The sequence below is a fragment of the Schistocerca nitens genome, chromosome 4, assembly GCF_023898315.1.
Source record: "Schistocerca nitens isolate TAMUIC-IGC-003100 chromosome 4, iqSchNite1.1, whole genome shotgun sequence".
Taxonomy (NCBI): domain Eukaryota; kingdom Metazoa; phylum Arthropoda; class Insecta; order Orthoptera; family Acrididae; genus Schistocerca; species Schistocerca nitens.
Window position 1 is genome coordinate 537,749,517 of NC_064617.1, and position 22,253 is coordinate 537,771,769.

General features: G+C 38.5%; 1 protein-coding gene and 1 long non-coding RNA gene across 5 annotated transcripts in view; one reads left to right on the forward strand and one right to left on the reverse strand.

Annotated features, from left to right (window-relative positions):
• The window catches only part of LOC126253425 (uncharacterized), a 40,150-nt gene extending 27,486 nt beyond the window's left edge, over nucleotides 1-12,664 (reverse strand). Inside the window, exon 1 of the long non-coding RNA XR_007545955.1 lies at nucleotides 12,540-12,664. This is a non-coding gene — a long non-coding RNA (uncharacterized LOC126253425). The remainder of the gene's footprint in view (nucleotides 1-12,539) is intronic.
• Nucleotides 12,665-13,308: 644 nt separating this feature from the next.
• Nucleotides 13,309-22,253, forward strand: part of LOC126253627 (mucin-5AC-like) — a 142,199-nt gene continuing 133,254 nt past the window's right edge. For all 4 annotated transcript variants that reach the window (XM_049955104.1, XM_049955106.1, XM_049955105.1 and 1 more), the window contains exon 1: nucleotides 13,309-13,399. The gene's annotated coding sequence lies outside the window, so the exon portion shown is untranslated. The remainder of the gene's footprint in view (nucleotides 13,400-22,253) is intronic.

A 22,253-nucleotide genomic window follows, 5' to 3' on the forward strand; every position in this document is an offset into this window, starting at 1 on the left:
GTTGTAATGATGATCACACTGAAAATTTTGAAACCAATCAGATTCTTAGCTATCATTGGATTTTCAGGAATAACATCATATAGCACCGATCAGGCCAATGTACTGTGGCAACTTTCAATGATGTGCAGCTGTTATACGGGGTAAAACAGTTTCCACTGTTTGGTTTTGCATTACATTTCTTCAATTTAAACCATGTTGTTGTTAATACGAGGGTTGAATAAAAAGTAATGCCTCCACCTTCAGTAATTGGGTTTTGATGGGAATATTTTAATAAATAAAACACAGAAATAGTCCTTAGAATGTGATTTTTAATTACCAATATTCACTTTTCCACATAATCACCAGCCAAATGGATACATTTCTACCAACGATGAACAAGTTTTCTGAAGCCATCAGGGAAGAAATCGACATTCTGTTTCCATAACCACAGTTTCACAGGTCTTTCAACACCTTCATCAGAAGTGTAATGATGTCCCCGCAGATCGTCTTTCATTATTAGGAACAGATGGAAGTCAGATGGTGCTAAATCTGGACTGTATGGAGGATGCCATACGGTGCTGAGATTCAGTCTCTGAAGTTCTGCTGTGATGGCATGTGAAGTGTGTAATTTGGCATTGTCATACTGCAGGAAAACATTTCCCTCTTCCTTTCCCTTGTTAGCCGTCGTTTCAGAATTCACAGCATTGAGATGTAATGCTCTGAGAATATTGTTGTTCCACAATCAAGGAAATCAACAATTATAACACCATCTGCATCCCAGAACACTGTGGCCATGATTTTTCCAACTGAGGGCTGCATATTGAATTTCTTTTTCTGGGGCGAGTCTTTGTGTCGATATTCCGTAGACTGACATTTCATCTGCGGGTCGTAATAGTGTCCTCACATTTCATCTCCTGTCACAATTGAATGGAGAAAGGTGTCACCTTCATTCTCGTAACATGAGGGGAGTTCCTGGCAAATTTCAAGTCTGTGCGCTTTCATTTAAGGAGTCAGCATCCGGGGTACCCATTGTGCACAGTTCTTCCGATAACCAAGCAAACCAATACTGTAACCCACACATTCTTGTGAAATGCCGATTGTGCTCTCTGAGTGACATGACGATCATTCTGAATCACTCTGTCAACATTTTGCTTGTGAAACTCTGTGGTTGCTGCCACAGACGTCCAACTCTTTGTTTGTCAAGCAGGTCGGATGTTCCCGCCTCAACATTGTTAAACTTACTCGCCCAACGCCGCACATCAACACAATCACCATGAACTGCTTTCATTCTCTGATGAATCTCCTTTGGGGTGACACTTCCTGCTGTCAAGAATTCAATAACTGCACATTGCTTAAATCGCATGGACCGACCGTCTGCACAGCATTCCATACTTTACACTGTAACAACACAACCGTTCAATGCTAAGGTTTTGTGCCAACTGGAGCTGTAGGGAAGAAGCTATGGAACAAGCCAGTACCTGCCGCATACCAATGCTGCCAAGTGTTGAAGAGTTACGAAGGTGAAGGCATTACTTTTCAGTCAATCCTCGTACAAACAGGAACATTTCTGCAACAGTACTTTTTGTGATCTCAATATGAGCTAAGTGTGTGCATTAACAGTTACTACTGAAGATGAAAATTGACCTGGCCACCAGCAACAGCTAATGCAGGAAATAATAGTCTTATGTTCAGACAGAGAGAATATCCACTATGTTTACCAGAAAATGGTAATCTGAAATAGATGGCACTAAATCTACCATGCTATGCTACATTGCTTCTCTAGACTTGGTGAAACTTGGCATCAGGGTGGCAAGCACACCTTTAGTTGTGCATGTTTTAAGAAGCTTTTGCACATGTGCAACTGACGTGACGTAATTGCCTTAAGGGCCAAATACATACGGATTTGATAAATGATGTGCACGGTTCATGGCATGCACAGCTAGCCGTTACTACTCAGCTACAAGTTAACACCAATGCTACCAGGTGGTAGCACACTACAGCAGACTTTTATCTCCATTCGCTTGGCATAAATATAGACAGTAGCACATTCCTCAGATATGCCAACTCACTCACTATATAGTAAAATTAGATTGGATATCAGAATATGTTATAGTTACACTGATAGAAAAACCTATTTTGGGGGTTCTGAATGAGATACAGTGTATTCAGATTTGGATTTTATCATACAGTAATCCATGTGAGGTGTGCTGAGAACCATAAAGCACTTAATCATCAATTGTAAGGCTGTCATTTATTCATGCTTCTGACATCTGTTGATCTTATGGTGGGTCAGGTTTATCTGTACTGTGGGCCCACATTGTACATATATATGAACATTCACGAAAAGCTGTCTCAATGGTTTCTCTGATATTCACTTGAATGTGGTGTCGAAGATGGTGTGCTTTTGGTCTTTATGGCTCTCAGTGCCTCATTTGTATTCTAGTCAAATGATATTGTTGGTGGATGGTACTACTTCAATTGAATCATTTTCGCAAATGACAGTTTATGTTTGGAGTTTTATTTATTTAGTTATTCCCCATGGACAAATACAAGGATTTGTTTTGGGTAGTTTACATATTGACCATTTCCCCTTATAACATTGTGGGAAACAATTATATAAAATAGGTCTAACAGATAAAAAATTATGTTGCTTTTTTTTACATGTAAATACTATTTACACAAATACTATTTATACAAATGAGTCGGTAGTTTTCTACCATTAGCTTAATTCCAATCCTAAGCAAAGTATTAGAAAAGATTATCAGTATGGTTAGAAAACTTTCTTGTCAAAGAAAAAGTGCTACGAGAAACCAAACATGGTGTTAGGAAAGGCTATTCAACATCATCTGCCATATGTGATGTAGTACATACGATACTTATGAAATTAGATGAAAAAGAAAGGGTGGCATGTTTGTTCCTAACTTTATTGCGTGCATTCGACACAGTGTCTACTTTTAATACTACCTTTTTTGTGCAATGGTTTGACTATTGTATATTTTAATTCAGATGGAAACACACCTTTATTCAAACTTTCATTGAAGAGGTGGACCAGAACAGGTATGAGTGAATGTTTGCATCCTTTTAATATAATGGAGGAGATTTCATCCCATCCCGTAGAGAATTTGTTTTGCATTTTATTTATTATTCCCTCTACTTCAGTTGTACCTGTTTCATACATAAACACTGATTTTTGTACCTGGTAAGGAGTTCTGTAGTCATCAGTGACAGAGGTCACATACATGTTACCTGAATTTATAAAGTGGGTATTAAAAACATTGCTGATCATATATGGATCTGAAATATTTCAATGGCTCTGAGCACTATGGGACTTAACATCTATGGTCATCAGTCCCCTAGAACTTAGAACTACTTAAACCTAACTAACCTAAGGACAGCACACAACACCCAGTCATCACGAGGCAGAGATAATCCCTGACCCCGCCGGGAATCGAACCCGGGCGCGGGAAGCGAGAACGCTACCGCACGACCACGAGCAGCGGACTGAAATATTTACATTATCAGTCGTTAGTTGGATATTGTTGACACTAGGCTTTGGTTTTCTGCTGATTCTCTCATTTACACAGTTCCATACTGATTTGCTTATGTTATTTGAGGTAGCAATTTTTTGCTGTATAGTTTCCTTTGTGTATACATTCAGTGCTTGTTTATAGGCTTTTCGACATGTTTGGTGGTTGTCTCTAGTTGATGTGTCCTGGAACACACTATATATTTTCCAAATAATAAACATTTTCTTCTTCAGCTGTTTTACTTCTGAAGGAAGTCTTATGCAGTTTTGAGTATATTTATTTTTGAAAGTAACTGGACATGTTACATTGAAATGGGTGAAGAAAGTGTTATAAAAGTTATTCCATAGGTCTGCAACATTTTCTGCACAATGTCTCATTCCGTGTCTCAGACTATAGTGCGGACCCCAACTTCTCTAAACATTTTTCATTTGTGCATCTTATTTCAATTGTCTCATATGTACTTTGTGAATCATACATATTCAGTATTTCCATTGTCTGGCAAAGATGATCAGAGAGGTGAAGGTTTATTATGTCAACTCTGCAGTTATCTATGTTGGTGTAAAAGTGATCTATACAGCTAGAGGAGTCCTTAGTTAGTCTGGTTGGCCCATTAACCCTGTCTGACAAATTATAGCTACATAGAATATCATTTAATTTTTCATAATCTTTAGTATACTTTAAGGAATCTATATTAAAATCACCAGCTATAACAATACCAATGTTCTTATACTTACTACATACAATTTCTATCATTTTTCCCATGTTTTGTAAGAAATTGTCCACGATACTACTAGGAGATCTGTACAGACCTATCAAATCAGAGGCACTTTGTTTACCAACAGCTTTATTTCTGAAATTTCAAATTCCATGTCCACACTAAGCCCTGTGATAAAATCCAGTTTTGTGATGTGTAGATTGTCTTTACAATATATGGCAACTCCCCCACTTTTATGATCTGTTTGACAGAAATTACTATTCAGAGTTTAGTTGGTTGTTTACTGTACAGGAATCAGCTTTCCATAACATAACTCTTTTGAATCTATTTTAAGTGCTAAAAGAAGAGAAAATTACCAGAAAAAGTTAACCACAAAGTAACTACTGTCTCGTAGACCAGATCCATTGTCTGAGAAAGTGACAAAATGAAATAAGTGAGACTATAAGCAAACATTTAACAAAGAAGTGTATAATAAGCACAAGTTGTTATGTAGGTGCAGTGTAAGAATGTCTGATTTTCAGCCTGGAAGTTAATTTGTTAACTAATACATGTTTTAGGGGTCTTTTACATTTGTCCGAAAAAATGAAAAAGCCCAAAAACTCCCATTTACACAAAATGCGAAATTGAGAGTAGTGAAAACTTAAACATTATTTTGTTCTTGCCATAAACTGTACTTAATTATGTGAAAAATAACAAAATTCACAAAAAATGTTTTTTTTCTTTTTTCACAAAAGTTATGCATGTAATAATAATAATAATAATAATAATAATAATGTTATTATTATGATTTTCGACAGCAGCTCAAATTGTATAAATATTATGATAAGCATAAATGTTATACAGCAGATGCTATTAATTCCACACTCTCATATTTAACTGAATTCAGAAATTTGTGATCACCCATATTGTATACTTACAAGCCGTCACTGCGTACAGCTGTCGCATGCCATGGTGGGTAAGTCAAGATCAAAAGATTCAGGGTTTGGATTTCTGTGCTCATATATTGGATAGGTTTAGTGACACCATTTGGCACTGTCACTAGTGGAAAAGTGTAGTGTGCATAATTTACAAGAGATAATGCATTTCAAGTCACTGATACTTCTCTAGTAAAAATTACAATAGCAATGTGTGTGCACAAAAATGAACAGTGTAAGCATTCTTCACTGCTGGTGAACACACAGCCACAGTCGAAGATGTGAGGCATAGGAACATAACCACAAACTGGTGTAGTGAAATGTGCCTTCATAATCATTTGGGAAGAATCCACAGACGGACAGAGATGACCCTGCATTGGATACTGTTCTACTACATATAGCAACTGCTCCTGTGGAAACAAAAAAATCAAGCACTTTACCTTGAAGAATCACATTCCTAAACAGTTAACCCTTCACTTTAGCAGTCCAATTTTCTTCCTTTGCACTTCCTCTATCTTTCTAAAAGAGACTTGATCAGCTGTAAACCTTCTACAATCTCATCATCAGTCGTTACTCAACCACCATCAGGACATAATTATAGTATGCATGTAGTCATCATACACCATAAATAAATGTAATCTACTGTACTAAAAAAATGAATTGACTCTATATCGCTTGAAATAAGATGAATATCAACAAAAATAAAACAAGGTTAGGAGATTAAAATAGTTGAATTAAATCGGGTGATGCTGGGGGAATCTAATTAGGAAATTTGACACTGAAAGTAGTGGGTGAGTTTTGGTATTTGGGCAGTAAAGAAACTGATGATGGCTGCAGTAGAAAGGATATAAAATGTAGACTGGCTTGAAATAAGATGAATATCAACAAAAATAAAACAAGGTTAGGAGATTAAAATAGTTGAATTAAATCGGGTGATGCTGGGGGAATCTAATTAGGAAATTTGACACTGAAAGTAGTGGGTGAGTTTTGGTATTTGGGCAGTAAAGAAACTGATGATGGCTGCAGTAGAAAGGATATAAAATGTAGACTGGCAATGGCAAGAAAAGCATTACTGAAGAAGATGTTGATTGATGGATGGTGCTCAACAGCATGGTCATCAGGACCCTTATGAAGTGTCAGCATGCCAGCCGTTCAGTTGGGTGGGGGGAGTGGAAGAGAGGGAGGAGGGAGAAGCTGTCTCCATGAGCAGAGTGATTTATAGAGCATGAAGATCAACCTATCAGTTATAAAACACCTCTATCATGATGCACTAAGCTATGACGCAGAATATAGAAGAATGAAAATGTCAAACTGATTGGGCAAGCTACTCATTCATTTGATGCTGACGTCAACTCCCCTACATTTAAGGGATGAGGCCTGATAGTTCACAAAATTTCAAAACCCATGTTACATTAGTCTTGGTTAGGATGGTGGGCAGATATCCAGCCCAGCTGAGGGTTGCCCTTATGTCAATATACAGAAAACACAAAGCCAAATCGTGTTGAACCAAAAGTGGCACACCACAAACTTCAAAGACTGGTGGAGCCAGAGGAGGAAACCATGTGTTGGTGGGCAATTTCCTATGTGCAGTCTGGTGGGCAGCACTTTCTTCCATTGCTGTCATTGGCCTGAAGTCCGCCCTGCCTTCATGGTCAATTTGAGCAACCACAGTTTGTTCTTCACCACTTCCAACCATTCGGCTTCCCACTGACACATGATTTTCTGTCAGCCAATGACATGACGATGTGCAAGGGAATGGCACATCGATGCATAATGCCATCCCTACTCACTTCTTTTCCTGTTTTGTTGGCTGTAGCATTCCCCTGTATCCCGACATGTCCAGGTACCCAGCAAAATACCATCTCCTTGCCTCAGTGTAGAAAATACTGTTATCACGGATGAATGGATGATTTGAATCAATTGGTTTACTGGATACATGCAGTGGACTGCTCATAGTGCACTGAGCAAGTCCGAGCAGATGAGAAACTTTGTACTGTGATGCCTTTGAATTCACTTTAGTGCTGTCATAATGGCATATAACTCCACATCGTAATTTGTAAAGTGTTCTGGAAGGCATACTAGGAAACCCTATCGGAGAAAACAGCTGAACAATTTGCATCTAGATCTACATCAATACTCCGCAATCCACCTTACAGCGCATGCAGAGGGTACCCCATATCACTCATACCACTACCAGCCATTTCCTGTCCTGTTTCACTGTCAAATAGAATGAGGGAAAAGTAACTGTCTATATGCCTCCACACGAGCATTAATTTCTCATATTTGATTTTCTTGGTCCTCATCTGCAGTGTGTTGGAGGCAACAGAATTATTCTGCAGTCAGTTTCAAATGCTGATTCTCTAAATTTTCTCAATAATGTTCCTTGAAAAGAATGTCGCCTTCCCCCCAGAGATTCCCATTTGAGTTTCTTAAGCATCTCTGTAACACTTACTTGTTTTTCGAACTTACCAGAAAAAAATTTAGCAGCCTGCCTCTGAACTGCTTCGATGTCTTCCTTTAATCTGGCTTAGTACGGGTCCCAAACACTTGAGAAGTACTCAAGAACAGGCCACACTAGCGTCCTATACATGGTCTCCTATACAGATGAGCCACACTTTCCAAGAATTCTCTCAATGAACCGAAGTTGACCATTCACCTTTCCCACCACAATCCTCACATACTTGTTTCATTCCATAGTGCTTTGCAATGTTACACTCATATATTTACATGATGTGACTGTGTCAAGCAGGATACTACTAATGTTGCATCCAAATTGTAGGGGCTTATTTTTCCTACTCATCCACATTAACTTACATTTTTCTACATTTAGAGCTAGCTGCCATTCAACGTACCAACTACAAATTTTGTCTAAGTCATCTTGTATCCTCATACAGTCACTCAAGTTCGACACCTTACTGTACACCACAACATCATCAGCAAACAATTGCATATTGCTGCCACCATATCTGGCAAATCACTTATGTGTATGAAGAATAAAGGGCACTCCTGATGATACCTTTGTCTCTGATGAACACTTGCCATCAAGGACAACATACTGGGTTCTGTAACTTCAGAAGTCTCCTTCAAGAAAGTCACATATCTGTAAACCTATTCCATATTCCCATACCTTTTTTTACCAGCGTGCAGTGGGGCACTGTGTCAGATGCTTTTCGGAAATCTAGCACTATGGATTATGCCTGTTGCCCTTCATCCATAGTTCACAGTATATCATGTGAGAAAAGGGCAAGCTGAGTTTTGCATGAACAATGCTTTCTAAAACCATGCTGATGTGTGGAAATAAGCTTCTCAGTCTCAACAAAATTTATTGTACTCAAACTGAGGGATTCTGCAACAAATCGATGTTAGGGATATTGGTCTGTAATTTTTTTGGGGCTGTTCTTTTGCCCTTGTTATACCCATAGTCAGGTGTATTCCATTGCTGGAAGCCATCCGTATATGCAACAATAAAACAGATTTGTTAAAATATAATCTGGAGTACACATTATTTTGTAGTATTGAACTTAAGATTACTTTGGACCTCTGAAGACACCAAGGTGACAATTTGTTCCATCTCTGGTTGTGTATTCAGAGGTCTGATATATGCAGAACTATAAGACAGTTAGTAACACCTATCCTGCATGGCGCAGTTGCATGGGATCAGTTCCTCAACAGCCACAAAGTTGGTGTGGACTGTCACCCTAAATGCTAATGACTGAGGCAAAGCTAAGATTTTCGGAGCCTGTTGAGCTTGAAGAAGTGTCGCCAAATCCAGACTGGTGGTTCTCCAACCTTTGCACACAGACTCTGAACTGGACTGATTCGGAAAGTTCCAGTTGATATCCAAATGCCCTCATGGTGGATAATGTCTAACATCTTGAGACAGAAAGTATGTTCCAGTCCATAAACAACACTGCCTTAATCTAATTGTGATCTGACAAATGCCCTACGAAAATGTGGGAGATGAGGCCTGTCAGCTCGCCACGCCTTTCCACCAAGGTGACTCAAAAGATTTAGTGATTTGATGTTCTTTTTCGCAAATCTTTCAGGTGCAGAAGCAAGGTTAATTTCATATCAAATAGTGGACTCAAAAAGGGCACATTGTCCTTAAAATTTAAAATAGTGTCCCTCATCATGAGTTCTCGTTGGTTAAAACTTCGATGAGCTCAGTTAAAACTGATGCAAGTAAGCCTTCTTTGGTGAAGATCTAAAACCAGTTTTATTGGCCCAAGCATCCAGTCTCCTAATGGTCAGCTATAGTTGCCTAGTTGTGCTCAATAGTCTTACTCACACAGCTGGTAATGGGTACACACTGGTACCTATTAAGAGTTGGCAAGATCCTTGCCTGGTTTTCTTAATGGAATTGATATTGCTTCCTTCCAAGTGACAGATCTGATTGAAACAAGATAGGAGCTTGCCTTCGGCTCCAGGGCACAGGTGATGGAGCATGGCATAATGAATCTGATCCGGTCCTGGTGCAGTGTCCCTGGCTGCGGATGGAGCTGATTCCAATTTCAATATGTAGAATGGATGATTGTAGACCACCTCATTACATGAGAAGAATTTGAGCCACCTCATCTCCACAGTCCTACAGAAGTCATAAGTTTGTTCAGATGACATAATGACAGTAAAAAAATGTTCAGCTAAGACCTTAGTCACATCTTTAGGCACGTCTACCAAGACTCTAATTCCCAGCAAGGCTATTAGGGGAAGCGAACTTCCTTTGCCTGAAATCTGCTTATTGATTCCCAAACTCTTGCAATGGAAGTGGGCTGATTAATGGAAGTCAAAAATTCCTTCCAGCTCCACTGCAGTAGAGAAGTCCCTGGGGGTCATTGATAAGCACTGGTTTTCCTTGTCCTTCTTCATCAGTGGCAGTGATTTACACAAGAGGTGGGGAGGAACTTTAGATGGTACCTGGCTCTCCGGGTCCTCCTTATGGATATCAATATCCTTGTCAGTAAAATCACCATTGGAAACGGAGAGTGCACACTGATCAGGTGTTTTAGCTGACACATTCTGTGATTTTGAAGGACTTTTTATTTGACATCTTCCTTACTTATGGGAGGAGTTGCTTGCGTGAGTAGAGGTGATGGCTTAATGAGTCTCTGATGGTGAGCTGTGGTATGTTGCTGTGGTTCCAAGTCTGTTGTTGACAGCTGGCAAATGGTTTTGGGGTCAAGTGTAGCTTTCCTCCTGAAAATACATGTGCATGTACTCATACTTGAATCTGTAGTCTGGGTTTGTGTGGAGGCATCACTCTTGGTGACTGGCCTCTTCAGGGCCAATGTGAAAGAAGACTAACCATTTGACATCTCTTTGTTGGGTGGGCGCGTGTTCTACCTGACAGTACATCCGTCTCATTATGAGTAGATTTGAGTTGAAGTCTCTCCATTGAGTGACCATGAATCGCTACAGAAACAGATGTCGATCCAGGCAGAGTCCCGTGTGCCTCAGCAAACCTTATACAACTGGGGGTCGCAAGTGCCCCAGAGGTTGCCTGGTAGAGGCTGTTTTGCCTCAACAGCCATTCACCCCATTGGCACATAGCACACTTTGAGGTTTTTAGTGTAGAGATGTCTATATTCCTTGTAGCCCAGGTGATGAAGCTTAGGCCCCCATTCTACAGAAAACTTAATTCTCCACCGCCATACCTAGCGATGGTCCATGAAGTATGCCCAATGTTCAAGGTAGATAAGGTCTGGCAGCACTGACCAGTCCGAGGCGTGGGAAACCCCTTGTTGCTGTCTCTGTATCGAACCATTGCTGGCAAAGCTACCTGGGGAAAAAAAAACAGTCCTCCCTTTCCTAAGTTGTGGGCTCTCATTGTCAGGCTCCTCCGCTGAGACCTGCCCAGCTTGGGTGGCCCTAACAAGTAGCTACACTGCTGCCAGCATAGCCCTCAGTGCCATTGGGGTGCACAAACCCTCCTGCCTGTCACAGAGGGTGCCTACGATAAGATGGCACCCTGGGAGGGTACTGAAGAAGAGAAATTCTTTGACATGAAATATAAATTTAAGTGTTAAAAAGTCTCTTCTGAAGGTATTGAATTTGTCTGGAGTGCAGCCTTGTATGGAAGCGAAACATAGACGATAAGCAGTTCATACAAGAAGAGAACTGAAGTTTCTACTCATTGGCTGAAATTTTAGATATAAATTAAGGGGGGAACAACAACTTAAACATTAGTGTCATGCAATATTTTGTGTAATGTAATATCTTGTACAGACATCTTTTATTAACCCGACACGTTCCACATCATTACGAAGCGTCGTATTCATGATCTATCGAACAAGTATTAATCTAATTTAATCTGGTGCTACACAAGAATGTTGAAGATTAGATGAATGTTGAAGGTCAGACAAATATTGACGGTTAGATGAATGTTAATGATTAGTTGAATGTTGTACATTAGATATGTAGATTTCGTAACTAATGAGACAGTATTGAACTGAACTGGGAAGAAAACAATTTTGTGGCACAACATGACTGAAAGAAAACATTGGGCTAGAATGATCTGAGGAGGAAGCACCATATCAGTCAACTCCTATCAAAAGCATATCCTCAAGAAAATCCTGGTAAAATGTAGATCACCCACAAAAGTCACTTACAAAAATGATCATTTGATCTTTTTTGAATAATGTTTGTTAGTCTGGGATTCTTACCAAATTAATGGAAGAAGTTGGTAAGATGCAAAGAAGGGTTGTGTTGTTGGTCATTGGTTTACATAACCGGAAGGGCGAAAGCATCTCAGAAAGACTTACGTTCAAAATTCTGAGAGCCTGTCTACATCATCTCAAATAATAACCTAACAGAGAGAAGTAGAGAAATTTGATCATATACTATTTGTTGGTGTGAAATGTTTTTCTCTTGTATGATTAGCATATACAGAAGGAAATTGTACGATTTGCAAATGTAGAGGGGAAAATATGAAAATGACTTTGTTACACACTGTACAGTAGCTTATGGAGAAAGAATGTAAATCCATGGAAGAAAAACTAAACAGTTTGTCAGGCATAAAACATGGAAAAAAGTTATAAGGTGTAAATGCTAGCTTGTGGCCAAGGTAAAGGTGCTACTATTTCAACATCCTGGGTGATTTTATTAAGGCACAGGCCACGCCATTCTACTCTACGGAAACGATAGTTATATACAAGGATTTCTGTTTTTGGATTTGCAACTGGATATGCTGTGGTTACGTGACTGTCATTTTTACTCGTCCCGCAGTATTTCTGAACAAACTTAATGGAAAAATCCGAAGTCGTCGTAATATTACGTATACCGTACTTCAACATTTTTGAAAGATTACGTTTACTAAATGAACGTATACGGAGATTTAATTTATTTGACAAAATTAAGGAACGAATTTAATTTACTATCCATTTATAAGTGTCTGTATTGAAAACTTACGGTCTGTTTCATGCTGGAGCTGTTAACCACGTGAAATAACTAATAACTTTCACCATTCCCCTGCTTCTGTCGAACACATGGGACTACTATGCCTATAATACAAGCATTTAGTACATAACCTTTTGTAAGAGTCTGTCACTTATTACAAGTGGTTAAAAAAAAAAAAAAAGCCATGTGTTCAATGTTGGAAGTGGTTGTAATGGGGGAGTACGGGCAATTATGTCTACAGTTTAATAGTAGATTCAGTGTAGAAGCAAACAACTCAGTGCGGAGTGAAGCCGATAGCAATAACTGCAACTAATTTCTCTTAACTGTCCGACTGTTCTGAGCTTTTGCGTGAATACCATTTGCTGTTCTTCCGAAGCAGTCGCTTGCATATCGTGTAACTTATCATTATTGGTGAAGCGTTCTACATTACACGAAAAATAATTATGCAAATGTTAAGCAGAACAAAGGACTGCCCTAATTCCAACAGCTTACAGCATGAATGTTTACGGTATTCAAAGCGCTCATTTCAGCAATGCGATTACAATCAGAAAAATATCTGGCGCATTATGACAATAAAATACCCTTCCTTAGATTAGATATATTAAATTATAGATTCTCGTTTTATACATTATGCGTTCAAAACTAAGGCACAAATCGTTTTTCCATCTCTCAATCTTCCGCATATTTGAATTTTGGGGAAACAGGCCACTCAAAATTTCGTGCGTGCTCATCGTGCTGCCATCTAGTGTTGCATGACGTTAAATAGTGTCCACGTGATCGGCGCTTGGTAAATGTGTGTGTGTGTTGATGTGTGCAAGTCCCCAAAGTTTGGTTCCACATGTGAAGATTATTGAAAAATTGGAGGACACCCAGTAAGGAAAAATTTTAAGCTATGTATGAGGTTAATGTAGAATCAGCTGTCTTGTCGATTTGTAAACAACAGCGCATCTGTTGGAACGTATTTTGCTGTCGAAAGCTGGTGTTTAAAAATGTGCCTATCGTGTGGCATATTTTTTAGGAGTGTTGCCTGTTCACGTTGGCTATAAATAACGTTACTGTATTAATAATTTTAACTTTTCGGTGTAATAATTGATTAATATAGGTCATTTTTTGTTTATTCCTGCATTAATCACTTCGAGGACACGCCGAAGTTTCGTAGGTATTCCGACCGGCGCCAAGCTAAACAAGTGAGCATTGATAGCATACCATGCTTTACGGCTTGGGTTACTGTTAGCCGGTTGCTAGTTGTTCAGAATATAAATATGAGGTACCAATATAAGTACGATGATTGTAATGAGAGAAGTTGGATGAGGTTTTGTTTTCGATCAGTCAGCAGCTTTGCTCGTTCGTTTGTATAATCGTTCTTTTTTTTTTACGTGGACGGAAAAAATTATCGATGCCTGCCACGGAATTTACTTTCCTGAAACCGCCTTTTTTTGTTATTAATAATGATGATGATAATTATATACTAACGTAACTAAAGTAGAAGCGGATGTCTGGACATTATAAGCAGCGTTTCGGATAACCATATTGCGAAAGGTGAAGTGAAAGTAAATCAGATTTACAAATGTTTGTATCACATAGTGAGGCATTTTCTTCATTAAAAAAAAAAAAAATCCAATTGCATATTTGACTGGTGTTCTTCCTTTTATTGACTTTCGTTCCAACAACTTTGTTAGGTCTAAATTAGTTTTCATTCGTATTTTTTCGGAATGAATTAATAGGCAAGATTAGGATTTGCCGTAGATAAGCGAACTACTATAGAACATTTATAAATGTCCTGTTTCTCAAATATTTAATAATAAAATTGGCATTATACAGAAGATAATGTGCTTACTGCTTTGTAGCCATATAGGTAGCCTACGTAACTGTTGATATGCAAAAAAAATTCTTCTTACCTATACAACTAACCATGCTACAATAGTAGCAGAGAGAATACCCCGACGTCGGGATCATATGTTTGAAGTATTTGTGCTAACTGTAGAATAGTAGCAGTCAGTCACTGCAACATTCAGTACAGCTTATAAACAAATAAAAAATATATACACATAAATCCATAATTGCTTGCTCATTGTGATACATTTTCAGTTTTAACATTAGATAACAGTGCTTATTGTGTACTGGAGGCCCAAGCTAATTGATTCTAGCACCACTAATCATTTGATACACTACATTAATAACATCCAGTAGTGATATACTTCATTTCAAAAGTTGCGGTGCATTACCTTTATTTACACAAATACCATACTGTTCTATCTGCTCATGACTTTAGTCACTGCCCGTCAAAGGGCAAAAATTTTGAACTGACAGATTTTGTACGTGCTTAACTTTATTTACAAGCAACTATGAAAATGTCTGTATTTTTCTTATCTATTACCTGTCTGCCATATTTCACATTTGCAGTTGTTATTGATGATGTGAAAATTAAAAACTTGTGCCTCTTCTTATCTTTTTCTGTCAAACAAAGAACAGAACATTTAAACCTTCAGTTACATTTAGATAATAATAAACATTCTGAAAAACAGTGTGTGTATAATGTATTTTAGAGTGTAATCATTGTTGTCACTGAGAATAAAACTGCTGACCTGGAGAAAATGTGTAGTATCCAAGATGTGGCCTGTACTAAATGATCACTGATGCTCTTTTTGCAGGTGACAATTCCATTATGGGGTGCTAGAGGAAAGTAGCCTAGATGAATCATGGGAAGATGCTAGATAACAAACAAAACTGTTTTGCGTACAACTCTCTCAGCTCTTTTTCCAAGTAAAGAAAAGCACACATGTAAATTGTCATTTTTTCATAACATAGAAATAATACAACTGCTGCGTCTTTCCCCGATGTCCATCAGTGCTCAGTATTGCTGGTTAGTTTCAACCTGTTTCGAGAAATATAAGTTGTCATCTGGATAGGAATCCAAACGTAATATTTATTTATTTCTAGCTGTCAGTACATGCAATACAGGTTCTGGTTGGCACCAGGTTTATTATTTTAATTGTACAAACAATGTTTGATACAAACAGAATCGGATATTTGTTGTTGTTGTTGTTGTTGCTCATGTGCATAATACATTTGGAAGTCTATACATAGTTGTTAGAATAAGACCAGAACTGTTGACCAGGAGAAAATATGGGCAGGGTCTTGGCAGTAGAGAAAAACAGTTGGGTCATAAAAGACTGGCAGTTAAAAGAAAACGTAGATCTTGAAATCCTGCAAATAATAATACTTTTTGAACACAGTAGGTACTGCTTTCAAATATCCCTTCATTTTTGTTCTTGGTTTGTACATTAATTAAGATAACATTGTAACTGACGTTTCAGCAAGTGAGTGGTATGGACCAACTGCCAGTCAATCATAGTTCTCTCTAGAAAGTCACATTTGACCTTTGCTGCCTGCTTTGTAAGTACACATAGGGTTTTGTCAAGTGTACCCATAACCATCTCTGTCTATATTCTGCAAACCACTGTGAAGTGCATGGCAGAGTTTATCTCCTATTATACCAGAGCTTAGTGTTTTTGCCCATTCTGGAGTGCGGGAAGAATGATATTTTAAATGCCTCTGTACGTACTGTAACTGATCTGCACATGTCCTCAGGATCCCTGTGGAAGTGATATGTAGGAGGTTGTAGTATATTTCAAGAGTCATCATTTAAAGTCAGTTCTTGAAACTTTGTAAGTAGGAATGTGTGAATAATTTGTCTCTGTCTTCTAGAGTCCACCAGTACAGTTTCTTCGGTATCTCTCTGACAGTCTGCCACAGATCAAACCAACCATTCATGCTGCCCTTCTTTGAGTACAGTCAATATTCCCTGTTAGTCCTATTTGGTATGAGTCACACACACAATATTGTAGGATATGCTGCACAAGTGATTCATAAACAATCTTCTTTGTAGACTGATTGCACTTCCCACACATGTATAAATCACAGTCTTACCATCTGCTTTAGGCCGGTATTACACTATCAAATTTGTCAAAGTTTATAAGTAAAAAATTTTTGTCAAAGAAGTTTGATGGTGTAGTAGGGAACTTGGTCAAATCTTGTCTGTCATCAAATAAATTTGATCAAATCTAGGGCCTCGGTGATTTGATCGTAACAGTCGCTTGGCTTCTGTTCCTTGTAATGTGACATATTACCACGTGGAGTGCTAGCATCGCTTGCGGCGTTCTGTCATCTGTAGTGTGTTTATAAACATGGTCGGTAAATACAATTGGTGTGTACCGACAACTACAAAATTAATAGAGATGTATAAAGCTGATGAGACACTTTACAACATGAGTCATCCTGAATACAAAAATATCTAAAAACAAAGATGATGTGTCTTACCGAACGAAAGTGCTGGCAGGTCGATAGACACACAAACAAACACAAACATACACTCAAAATTCAAGCTTTCGCAACAAACAGTTGCTTCATCAGGAAAGAGGGAAGGAGAGGGAAAGACGAAAGGATGTGGGTTTTAAGGGAGAGGGTAAGGAGTCATTCCAATCCCGGGAGCGGAAAGACTTACCTTAGGGGGAAAAAAAGGACAGGTATACACTCGCGCGCACACACACACATATCCATCCGCACATACACAGACACAAGCAGACATTTGTAAAGGCAGAGAGTTTGGGCAGAGATCTCTCCGCTAATTTCAAGTTGCCGCCCCTCGTACATCACCTGTCATTCAACAACATCGTTGCCTCTGTACTTCCGCCTCGACTGACATCTCTGCCCAACCGCTTTGCATTTACACATGTCTGCTTGTGTCTGTGTATGTGCGGATGTATATGTGTGTGTGCGAGTGTATACCTGTCCTTTTTCCCCCTAAGGTAAGTCTTTCCGCTCCCGGGATTGGAATGACTCCTTACCCTCTCCCTTAAAACCCACACCCTTTCGTCTTTCCCTCTCCTTCCCTCTTTCCTGATGAAGCAACCATTTGTTGCGAAAGCTTGAATTTCGTGTGTATGTTTGTGTTTGTTTGTGTGTCTATCGACCTGCCAGCACTTTCGTTCGGTAAGTCACATCATCTTTGTTTTTAGATATATTTTTCCCACGTGGAATGTTTCCCTCTATTATATGAATACAAAAATAGATTGAGAAGATTGGAGACCTAACCTAACCTAACCTAACCTAACTCTCTCCTGTAGCAAGGAATCTGAGTGTTACAGTGAGCCTGTCTTCTGCAGATATAGCAGTTCTTAAGTGAGTATTGTGCTTTGTGATATGAGTATACACTTCACTGAGCAAATACTGAAATGTATTCTTAAGTAATATATGTATGACTTGATGTCCTCCACTACAAGCTCTCATAACAAGTTTTGTTGAATGCTTTTATCGTCTCATCGTAAAACCCATGGCTTCACCTAGGTACGTTCCCTTTTTTCCCCCGTGCTTCTCTACCACATGTGCACACAGTGCAATTGTGGTACATGCAACTGCTTGACGAAAAATATGATGACAGTGTAATACCCCGTTTTAGTGCCATGTCATAGACCTTTGTCAAATAATTTTGACAAATATCTCATCAAATCTTTGACAAAGAAATTTTATAGTGTAATACCGGTCTTACCCACAGCTGAACCTATATGCTCATTCCATTTCATATCCCTACAAAGTGTTAACTGTAGGTATTTATTTGTGTAAGTTAACAGAACACTTAATCCAGAATTAGATTTTCACTCTGCAGCGGAGTGTGCGCTGATATGAAACTTCCTGGCAGATTAAAACTGTGTGCCCGACCGAGACTCGAACTCGGGACCTTTGCCTTTCACGGGCAAGTGCTCTGCCATCTTAGCTGTCTCCGCAGTATTCTTTCTTTCAGGAGTGCTAGTTCTGCAAGGTTCGCAGGAGAGCTTCTGTAAAGTTTAGAAGGTAGGAGACGAGATACTGGCAGAAGTAAAGCTGTGAGCACCGGGCGTGAGTCGTGCTTCGGTAGCTCAGATGGTAGAGCACTTGCCCGCGAAAGGCAAAGGTCCCGAGTTCGAGTCTCAGTCGGGCACACAGTTTTAATCTGCCAGGAAGTTTCAGAACACTTAATGTCGGGTCATGGCTGGTGTACGGTACTTAACAACTGTGATTCAAACAGCTGAGGGGGAATGGCTGCTAGATGTTGCCGGCAGGAGGCAATTTGCAAAGGTGTGATACAAAGTAAGAAATATTATCATAGATATTCTGCATAAAACTTAATCTGGTATATTAAAATGCACTTTAACAAGTAATAAATAAATTGTGATCAAAACTGTTTTTGATAGTAAATACTATAAGAAAGAGCTAGAGTTTTAACATACGTCCAAAGGGAAATATTAATTCAGATTACAAGTTTTCTCAGCACTTATAGGAGCAATTAAAGAACACAACTGTCAGATGCGCTCTTCAAATAAGTATCACTTTAAAACTTTTACATTAGGTTCAAGGAACATACACTTCCACAAAACATAACCACATTTAGACAGTACTTCACTGCACACAAGCATACTGTAACTAACATAGACTAAAAGATGCGAGTTGTAGAAGCTGTGCCTAAGGGATGTTTTCTGAATCTTTTGGAATTGGTAGAGATTTATGGGAATAGGAAACCCAACCCTTCTTAATTAATAGAATGAATTTGCGTCTAACATCTATTTTGCATCATATAACAGGCTGTTGTAGGCCTTACATGTACTAATGGAGCTGTTTCTCCCCTTGCCTCTGCTGCCCACATTTATTTGTCTTGGTTGTGTCAAGGCTGCTGCTGTGTGCAGCCTTTTTATCACGTTTTCATGTGCTGCTTTCAGTTACCTTAATTGATCACTGTTTAAGCTTCAGAGCTTTCGGTTGTATTTCTGATTCTGCCCCTTTGCGTTATGCCTTGGCCCTAAGCCATCCACAGTTTCTTAAATCTTTTCTTGGTATCCCCATTGCATCTGTGACTTCTTTTTGGTACACTGAAGTTAATTATATTGTACTGCATATTTCACAGACACTTATTTGCAGTTACCTTTTAAAATTCAAACTAATATTTCTCTGTGGACCCATGTTAAAACTGTAGCTCTTTCTTAAAGTGCATTCTAATGTGTGCAGTTTATTACTATGCAGAATATCTAAGCTCATATTTCTGACTTTGTGTCACGCCTTTGCAAACTGCCTCCAGCCAGCGACTTCTAGTGACCATACCCCCTCAGCTGTTTGCACCATAGTTGTAAGCACAGTACACTGATGATGACCTAACATTATGAGTTGTGAGTGTTTACCATTTTATGATGATTTTTACTCTGTGATTTATTTATTTAGCTTATGGCATTTACTCTGTGATGATGCCATTTATATTACATGTTTTATTTGCTTACTCTGTTAACTTCATGAAGACAGGTATGTTTGCTAACTTTCTGGACTATGGATGTTACGTACTGCTTGTAATAGTTGATAGCCTACTAGTATGTATGTTTTTCATAAATATGTACATTTTTTTCTTTTTACATCAATCTGAAGGTGAGCATAAGGATTGAAACTAGTGATTAAATAAACACACATTTGCAATCAGAAACAGTTGTGATATTTACAGAATTTCTAACATTGGATCACTGTCACCTTCATAAATATTGTTGCCCCTTATCAAGAATAATGGTTCATGACTGGCACTCAAACCCAAATATCATCTTTCCATGGGCAGTCTTCTTTCAGTTGGAAGAATGTTACCAGCAAGTGACATGTACCCAGGGTTTGAGATTTGGTCTGGCACAGCTTTAGTGCTTCTGTACTGTTTTCTGTGATACATACAAATTCCTCTTAGTAGTTCCATGGTAAGGAGAACATCAAGGATGTAGAAGCTGTCGTAAGAACAATAATACACGATACGCGTTTTCATAAGAATAGTTATGTTAATATTCTTTCCACACATCCTAATTCAAATGGTTGTGAAGCCTGAAGGATAAGGAAGATGATATTCTTTCTTAGTAATGGGACATTCGTTACTCAATTGTAGTTGTCTTCTTGCCTTTATAGGCAAGAAAACAATGCAACAATTGCTGAAATACATTGTTGAGAATAACTGGCATGCAACAATTAGTTTATTTGGCCTCAGTTGCTCTTTTGTCTTTCTGTGAGACAGATGATATCTGTTCGTGGTGTGGCCCTATAATAATATGTCAAGATTTATGAACAGAAAACTGACATCAGTGATGGAAATGAAAATGATGTAGATGAACTGGAGGTGACATTTCACAAATCAGTACTAATAAGTCAAAGTATTGAGGGTGCAAATAAAGCTTTGCATGATTTGGGGTGCTCTCCCTTAACTCTCGAGTGGGCGCGCCGTTTTTCATAAGACGAGCGGTCACGCGGCGCACTAATGAAAAAGAATAGTTTTCCGTATGTTACCAAGGTAAGTCATGTGTGATCAAAATCACAGTTTAATCTTAGTTTATCTCAACAAGAAGAAAATAAACTTACATAATATGAGATAAACTACTGTTTTATTAAACAGTAATGAAATAAATATTCACTATAACTCTCTGTTGCCAAGGTCAGGTGTTAAAGAGACAGTAATGACCCATTCGAAGCATTAAGCAGTGCAGTTGCATCAGATCTTGGTCAGCTGCTTATTCGATCACTAATTATCTCGTAGACAACTGCCTCAATTTGGGATTATCGTGCTAGTTCGTAATTGTTTTTTTTTCTCACCAAGCTCTCTTTGTATTTTATATTGCTGCTGCTCCCTTGGACGTACGACAGCACAATTTATCGCTGTTACCTGAAGGAATAGGTATAGGTTTGCAGTTGTGAAACAAAAATGGAACAGCACAAAATCATTTTATTTTAGGTTGGCGCACTTTACCCACTCGCGGGTTAAGACTTCACTCCATTCCAAATCACAACAAGGCTTCATATGGCAAAAAGAAATTAGAAAAAGCATGTTTTGGAAAGAAAAGCATGCTGGGCATTAGATTGCAGTAGCTATTCAAGATTCTGACCATAGAGAAGAAAATTTTGATGATGACATTGTTAGTAAGCCAAAGGCTTTGATGCCATGATATTGTTAATGACATAAAAAGTGGGTAGTGTAAGAGCACCTGAAAAAATTCAAATTTTAACTTTAGCTCCACCCTCTTCGTCAAAAGGAAACTGTGTCAGAATTCAATGTTAGTGAGGAAACTGAAAACAGAAATGGATGTTTTATCAATTCCTAAACCAAAAAGTGGGAAAGTTATTTTGCTGATGAAGTGGTAAAGATTGTCACTGATCAAAATGATGAATATACTCGAATGTTACCAAGAGCAAAAGACAAAGTTAGCATTCAGAAGAATGTGTATATACTCTTTGTTTTAAATGGGAAAATCCAAGCACATTAACATTAGTCAAAATTTTGTTTACTAAGACCAAAGTGTGTATTTTTGCTGGTGCTGTGGAAATTCATTCAGAGAGAGAAAGTGTGTGTGTGTGTGTGTCAGGGGGGGGGGGGGGGTATCCACTAAAATGTAAAAGTGCTTTGGGATGTGGAACACATTGAGGAAACGTACAAAGAACTTATAAAATTTCTTATATGTGACTCTGAAAACTATGGCTGCTGGCTTAATCACTGTGATAATTGTCCTAGTGGTGACAAACTGTCAGAATTATTGAAGCAGAAATTAGCTTTCAAAGATGCTGATGGTGAAATTGATTTGTCAGTGGATAAACACAGATCATTGGTTAGCATCGGTAAAGCATTGTGCAACTGTTGTTGAATACATAGACTTGTTGGTGACAAAATTACAGGCACTTTGAACCACA